Genomic DNA, 8,505 nt, shown 5'->3' with positions numbered 1-8,505 from the left:
AGGGCATCGCAGGTATGGCTCGAGCCATGGGTGCCACATTGATATAGGGGCGCAAAAATTGGTTGGTATAAATTAAAATTTGTGACTTAGCCTACATTGTCTTCAAAATCTAATTTGCGGCCAATACAACACAAAGATCAAAAAAGAGTCTCTCTTTTACTGTAGCCATTGTTAAACAATGGAATTGTGACGTTGCAAAAGCAACATTGTGCCTCTCCTGGCTCATTTTGAGTTCAGTCAGCAACAATTGGAAGTTTAGTAAAGTCGTTAAGCAGCGATTAATTGAAGCTTAGAAATAGTACCAGAACTTACTTATTCATTTTTACAAGAATTTATAACTTTGTAAAATCAAAACATTGTGCAACCTTGACAAATGAACACTTGGAAGAATTAGTTCGCACAGCATTAACAACTTATCGTCCAAATTTTCAGAGATTAATGAGTCAAGTACAAAACTCATATAGATAAACAATCATTGTGTTTTTACTGCTGTTTTGTTATATCAACTGATTTTGCGGCTCGCTGGTGTTTATGGTTTATCCGCGAGCGGCTCTTTCTTTGAACAACTTTGCCCACCCCTGCTCTAGTGCTTTTGAATTTTTTAGTTCAGTTTTTCGGCTTCTTAGGTTGTTTTTTTTGACTGTTGTAGTGAGTTGGAGCTTCATGCCTACCTACAATCCCTCCCTCACTCGCTTCACTGCCACACACATATCTTGCAATCCTTTATTTTCCAATTTATTTGAGTCTGCAAGTGGGAATAAAAACCTGATAATTGTACACACTTAGGGACTTCAATATGATTATATACTCAAAACTAATAGTACAAATGTTTGAGAACTTGGGTAGCCACCCAGTACCCAGGTGGCTGGTTTTTTAAAGTATATGCCAAAATCTACAAAACTGGTATTGCCAGATGAGGAATTCTGCTCCAATTTGAGAAAACTACAAAGCTGTTCAAGAAATTACTATGGCAACATCTGTAACAAAACAAAGTTTTTTCTCAAAACTTTTAAATTTGTTTTATTTTCAACAACTAATCAAATATCGTACTACAAAGTTTGGGTGTTCATCTGGATTTTTTGCTTTTTTAGCATTGGTTTTGTTGTAATTAATCCTAAAAAGAAAACAACAACACTTAATTCTTATTATATTTAGCAGGCTTAGCAACCAGCCACTCATTGCCTAGGAGCATTGCATAAATAATTGTCAACTTATTTTTAAAGCAATAAACAAATTCTGCAAAGAATGTTTTATTCGGCTATTTTTATATGATTAAACCCATTTTTGCCCATAAAACCTCGACTTTTTTCCCCCCAAAAATCCATTTTTGTTCATAAAAACCTGGACGGGCTTGGTTTTTAAGCCTGCATGCTTGTTAATGAAATAATACTGAATTTCTAACACAAAACGGTCTGTGGCTTCTTATACATAATGGCTTCTGGTAGGCGCCGATTATAGAGTGATAACGTAAATTTAATGTTAGCACAGTTTCAAACCCAAGAGAGTGCAATGGAGTGGCAAAAAGGTTTTTATGTACATGTCTATGCAAACCCGCGTTGTCATTTGAAAAATTAAGTTATATATCAATTTTATAGCATAAGAAGATTCAGAAATTATACTTCAAAAAAAGCAACCTGGGCATGGTGACTGGTGAGAAACAGATACTGATCAACACAAAACAATATTCAATAAATTATTTTCAAGATAATCATGTACCGGCAGTCAAGTGCTTGTGCACCGACACCAGTACGCATACCACAGTCTGACTAACACTGTTATAGGTTAGCCTAATGTGCTACAAGCTGAAACTTTGTTTTGTATGTGATGCATGTGTTGCTATGCTGAAATTTAGAGTTTGTTTAAAATGATCATACATGCCAAGTTTTTTATAATTTTTGTGGTCAATCTAATTCTGATGAACTTGGCACATTGCATTGCAGAAAATGTTTATGTGAGTATTAAAAAAAATAAATTCCAAAATAAGATAAACATGGTTGATGTTATTATATAACTTTGAGATGCAGCTCCCCAAAAAAGCAAACTTGTTAACACCAGAAATTATCAAAAAGTTGTTGCTCTGTGTTGTATGCTAATTTGTGCATTTTAACAGCTGAAAATAACATTTTCATGTTTTTGTAGTCGGCTATGGAAGCTGACGAAAAGCGGTGCATTGTCATTGTAAAAGACTTATGTAAGACTTCAAGCCATAGGTTTTCGTTGGTACTTCCTCCATCGACAACATGCACCCAACTTCACGCTGTAAGTTATACCGTTTTCAGTTAAGTGTTTGTAAAAGAATTTGTGTGAATTTTTTATTTTTATTTTACTAATTTAATATTATACACTATACCATACCTACAGTATACGCAATACGCATGCTTTGGAAATTGATATAGTTATCTTAATTTCTGCATCACTTACATAATTTTACAGCAAACCGAAAACATAACAAGCACATAATTATGCGGGTCTGAAGAATCTCAGGAAACTGATGTTTCAACAATATCATGCATAATAAAATTTTTTGCTTCATTGTTAAGGCTATAATCTTCTTCTTCCTGTTTTACGTCTCATTTCTTAGAATCAGGGTAGGACAGGGTCTGGCAAGGCACATCCTCAGTCTCCATTCATCACGATCTAGGATAGCTAGTGTTGGTCATCTGCCACCGCTTCCTGTCATCGCTTACCGTATCACTCCATGTTTTCCTGGGACGTCCAGTAGGGTGCGTCGTGTGCCCCAATGTTCATATTTTTTGTATTGTTTTTTCTCAATGGTGAGGTTTTACTGAAATAGCAATAATATGAAGCTTCAGCAAAAAATATTAATGTTTAGGTCCTCCACATTGCAGTTAAAAATACAGGAATTTGACCCCCATACTCCATAAATACCTTGTTTTAAGATAACACTGGTCTACACGATTTTTGCTCTATGATTATGTTTATGAACTTTGAAAACTGATTTAGAGTAATTTTGGGATGCTGAATTCGAATCTGACCTCAGATTTATCCTATCACATCAGGTTTGTGAGATATGATAACAGAAAATTGTTGCTTTTGTCAAAAGTGGAAGATTTGATGTTGCGTTTATTGCACATACAGTCATACACATTGTGCTATATCCAGAAATTCAGGCCATGTGGTGCATAAGTAGCTGAAATACACCACCAACTATAATTTTGATACCAATTTGTTTTCTAAGCAACTTTATTAACAAGGCAGTAATAACAAGCTAAAAGGGAGGCTAAAAGTATATCATAACTGACCCCCTCCCCTGTCAATGTTTTGCATAAAACCACAAAAATTTAAGCAGGCCTATGGCAATGCTTGTCCAGTAACCTTACTTAGCCTAGGCTGTTTTGGCCTGTCTAACGCTAACCTTTCGTTATAGGACTGCATATGTTGGTGGTGAACGCAACGCCAAATCTTCCACTTTTGACAATTGAGTAACAATTTGTTGTTATCATATCTCACAAACCTGGCGTGATAGGATAAATCTGAGGTCAGATTCGGATTCAGCTCCCCAAACTTTCTCTAAATCAGTCTTCAAAGTTCATGGAGCAAAAAAAATTCTTTTTTTGTAGACCAGTGTAATATGGATTATACCTGCATTGTGCTTGGGCAATTGGGCATGTTGATGAAGACTTGCAGTTTTTGTCAGTCGGGGAATTATGTCGTTCAAGGTGGCTGACACTTGCTTGTAGGCTACTTTGTAAATACACTCATCAACTCTTCCAAAAGTTTCATGAGCTTGTCTGAGTATTGCATAGTGCATCAAGGTTTGTTTCCCATCTTGGTTTGAAATGAAATAAAACACCACAATTCATTATCTGATGGGTCAAAAAACTTTTTCAACATGTTGCAAAGAAATTTTCCCAAACCAAGAAGTAAAAGATATTTTCAAGAAGGTTTTGGAATGCAATGCATAATTCGCTCACTCTGAAAATGTCATTGTTGGTATGCTAGGTGATGAAGACTGCCAAGTTAGAATCTGAGCAGTAGTCCAACAAATCTATTCCTTAGGTTCACAAGCACAGGAAAAGCAAAGCAAGAATCATGTTGGCTCCTCACAAAAAGCAGATGAAAATCGAAAGCTGAGAAAGGAAATTTCACCAGCGGTGCCACCTGCAATATGCAGATTTCTTGTGCCACAGCTTAACACTAAAGCAAAACCATACCATCAACTTGTGAAGCTTGGCACAGTTCATAAGTCTGAGCCACCTATCATGAGATCGCAAATAGATCAACAGCTTGACAATGTCATCGACGAACCTCTGTAGCTGGTTATCCTTGCCACAACCAAGCAGTGGAGCGCAACGACAATCTTGTGACTGAAGCAAGCTTATATGCTGTAGGTTTTCAAAGAAGGGATGGGTTGATTCGTCAGAAGGTGCGATCTCGTCAACTTATGAAAGAATTCAACAGCAAGAAGCAATTCCCACTAGGGTTAACCCACTAGATTGACATGTTCACCCTTTTGTGCTGATTGCTGAAGTCTCAATGTAGTACCGTTAGTCTAGCACATGGAGCAGTATGGAGTATATAAAACTATGTGCTGGTATTTTCTGGACAATGATTTCATGGCAGATCACAGTCTACCCATCACCAATTACTTCTACCCATTACAGTATATATATCATGATGTACTGCTGGTAAGACAATATATATATGTCATGTACACACACAGTAGCAAGTAACAACTTTACTGCACGACGTGGGGGTTACTAACTGGACTGTTAAAAGTGTAGGTGCATAAAACATGTTATATAATATAGTGTATATATATACGTTTTTTTGTCATAACTTTTTTTCTAGTGAAATTAAGGCAAACAGTCTTCTTAGAGCAGATAGAAACATTATGATTCTGCATCATTTGATACCAAACTCATGTTCCTAGCACCAGCAGTTCCAAAGTTACATCCGATTTGAGAATTTTGGGGGTATTCCCCCATAAAATGGGGGGTAGTACGGCCAATAGGTAGTGCAACTCCCTGAAACCAGTTTTGTTGTTGTTTTTTGCCGATTTGTCAGGGGTCTAGACCTCTTTTCTTTTAATTTAAAAAAAGTTTTTTTCAATCCACCCTATTTTCAAGCTAACAAGGGGATACGGGCAATTGGGATGTGGAGCACCTAAACCTTGACCAAATTCTTTGAAACTTTGTAATTTTGCTTTTTTAGTCAAGCCTCACCCACAAAAAAAAAATATTTTGTTTTCAATCATTTTTTAAATTTTTGGGGGAATGCGACGCACCCTAACGTCCAGGCTTCTTTGTACTAGCTACTGGCACATCTCGGCATTGATTTATCCATCCGCTGCTCTTTTCAACATGTCCAAACCAGCGGAGACGGTTGAATCGGAGGACATCTTCAATCTTTTGCAAGCCCAGCCTGGCATGTAGTGTGTCTGAGCTGGTGTTCTGGATCTCTTGTGGTCTGATGTTGCAGATCCACCATATCATCGCGTTGTCATTTCGTTTGATTCTTCCCATTACCTCTTTTGTCACAGCCCAGCATTCACTCGAAAACAACATCACACTCCTGACACAGCTGTTGTAGACCCTGCCTTTACTGGAAAGGAGAATATCTTTGTTGGTGAGTATGGGCAGTAGTTGTTTGAATTTAGCCCAGGCTGTTTTCACTCTGGTAGTGGAGCTGATGACGGTACCTCCACCTGCACTGAGCATGTCACCTAAGTAACAGAAAGCGTTTACCACTTCTAACTTTTCATCATCCATTTGGATGTCAGTGATAGTTCTACCTTCTAATGGCCGAGCTTCTCCTGCACATCTTTTACACTTGAAGGATGGGTTGGGTTTCAGACCTCCTCTTAGGCCACTGCACATTTTGTGAACCCAGAGAAGGCAAGTGTTGCATTGGACGGAGTTTGTGCCCACACTGGCCCTACACACAGCACAAGGGTAGCGTCCTGAGTCTTTCAGTCGAAGCAATCTCTTTCCGCTGCGCATGATCTTAGTTTTGGCCATGTTGACCTTTAGGCCTTTGGCAGCCAAGCCGTCCTTCCATATCTTCAACCTTTCCACGAGCTCCTCTAGTCATTCAGAGATTCTTCTCTCGTTTGACTTGTAGTAGCTTAGATTAGCAATGCCTCATCGTGCAGCCATGATACGGTAGCTGAGTCCAGTTGTCGAGTACCGATGATTCCACTTGGGGGCCGTAAGATGGGACATTCGTGGAGTATGTGTTGCATTGTTTGTTCTACCGCTCCGCAGACACATATCGGCGTATTGTGCATCCCCCACCTAAACAGATTAGCTCCAGTGCAGCCAATGTCACATCTGATCCTGTTCAATGTGACCCATGCCTTTCTTGAGAGGTCTGCTCCAGGAGGGATGGAGAGTGCTGGCATAACTGAAAACTGGGAAGGGATATGTGGCAGCTCGTTCCATTCCTGGGCCCATGTCTCCATGCAGCTGAAGTTTTTATCCACAAGCTGTGTAGCATATCGATGGAATGGGCACCTTGATGACAGGCGTTGAGGTCTGACTGGTCCATATCTTTGGAAGTGACTGTGGAGAAGGTGTTGAGGATCGAGTCTTGCATGCAAAGCCAATTTGTGAGAGGCTTCTTCCCTACGGACATGAGCAGGAGCAATGCCAGCCAAAGTTGGTAGATAAGCAGTAGGTGTGGGGCGGAGACAGCCAGTGATAATGCGCAAGGTGTCGTTAATGCATACATCCATCTTTTTTGTGTGTCTGCTACGGTTCCACACAGCTGTGGCATATTCGGCTGAGCTGTAGACCAAGGCTAGTGCACTTGTATGCAAGGTTGATGCTCGGGCTCCCCATCCTGTTCCTGCAAGGCTTCTCAAGAGGTTATTTCTCGAGGTAACCTTGGCACAGAGTGACTTGATGTGGGGTCTGTAGGTCAACTGCCGGTCAAATTTTACTCCAAGGTAAGTTGGGTTTGCAGTATATGGTAAAGGATTTCCTTTTAGCGAGACAGACATTTGACGCTGGGATTCCCGATTATTTAGATGGAAAGTAGAGATTATTGTTTTCGACGCATTCAGTTTGAGCCTCCACTTGTCCAGATGGTCAGCCACCAGTTTCAAGTTTTCTTTCCACCTCATGCCAGTTCCTGTGGGCGTATAGAAGAGCTAGATCATCTGTATAGCCATACTGTTGCGATGTAGTGCATGGTAAGTCACTTATATAGATATTGAATAGGAGTGGCGATAGTGTTGACCCTCGGGGGACGCCATTTTTCAGGCGGCGTCGTCTGCTGGGTTTTCCTTTGTTGGTATGCAATATGAAGGTACGGTTCGAGATGGTCTCTACCAGAAACTTAACCATGTGTCGGTCAGGAATGAGTTGTAATAGTTTCATAGTAAGACCACGGTGCCACACAGTGTCATAAGCTGCTGTAAGATCCACTAGGACAACACCCACCTTCTCACGGGCTTCAAAACCACTTTCGATGTCATCAGTAAGCTTGACAACTTGGTCAGTTGTACATCGGCCGCGTCGGAATCCAGCTTGTTCTTTTGGCAGTTTTGGATCAACGATTGGTTCGAGTCTGCTCAATAAGAGACGCTCAAGTAACTTGTATGGTACACAGAGCAAGGAAATGGGCCTGTAACTTTTAGGGTTATCAGCTGGCTTGTTGGGCTTTCTAATGGCTATGATGTTAGCTTTCCTCCAGATCTTTGGGAGGAGCAACTTCTTTAGGCAGAATGACATGAACTGTCGCAGCCACTCTCTTGCGAGTGGTCCAATATGTTTAGTAGATGATGATCAGGTCGTCAGCATAGAAGAGTTCCCAAAGACAACCCGTGCGGAAGTCACATGACAGTGCCTCGAGTACTATAATGAATAGTACAGGGCTGGAGACAGACCCCTGATGCAAACCGACTTTGACTTCGAAGTCGTCACTGCGACTGTCTCCTACACATGCTTTGTATTTAGTTTGCTTGTAATACTCTGAACGAGTCTGACAATCACTCATTCACTCCAAGCTTCCTCATGGACCACCAGAGAACCTCCCTTGGGACCCGGTCGAAAGCCTTCTCCAGATCGATAAAAGCAAAGCAGAGTTTCTTGTGTGCACCGAGACATTTCTCCTGCAATTGTCGGATGATGAAGGTGGCGTCGGTAGTGCCTCGTCCTGGCATGAAACCAAACTGCATTTTGTCAATGGAGACTGTGTCTCTGATGATGTTGTCAGCAACCCTTTCAATCACCTTCATCTCCTGGTCTAACAGCTTCAAACCTCTGTAGTAACCTCTTTGTAGGGCATCTCCTTTGCCTTTATAACAGTTGATGATGATGCTGTCCTCCCAATGTTCCGGTACTGCACCCTCTCTGATGAGAGCAGCTTTGAAGCATTGGTCAGATCCGTGGTGAGTTAGATGCCAGTGTCTCTGTATGCTTTTAGCATTTCAGCTGTGATGCCAGATGGGTCAGCTGCCTTTCCAGTTTTCATCTGTTTGAGTGCCTTAATGATTATGTCTTTGGTAATGTATATGGGTGGACCTTGGACAGAAGGTTC

General features: G+C 40.6%; 1 protein-coding gene across 1 annotated transcript in view; it reads left to right on the top strand.

Moving 5' to 3' along the window:
- Window positions 1-2,158: 2,158 nt before the first annotated feature.
- Window positions 2,159-8,505, top strand: part of LOC145771273 (ubiquitin carboxyl-terminal hydrolase 47-like) — a 247,893-nt gene continuing 241,546 nt past the window's right edge. The window contains exon 1 of the mRNA XM_082583009.1: window positions 2,159-2,259. The gene's annotated coding sequence lies outside the window, so the exon portion shown is untranslated. The remainder of the gene's footprint in view (window positions 2,260-8,505) is intronic.

The sequence above is a fragment of the Aplidium turbinatum genome, chromosome 5 (genome assembly GCF_918807975.1).
Source record: "Aplidium turbinatum chromosome 5, kaAplTurb1.1, whole genome shotgun sequence".
Lineage (NCBI taxonomy): Eukaryota > Metazoa > Chordata > Ascidiacea > Aplousobranchia > Polyclinidae > Aplidium > Aplidium turbinatum.
Note: the sequence above shows the minus strand (reverse complement) of the source record. Positions and strands in the feature narration are given on the sequence as shown.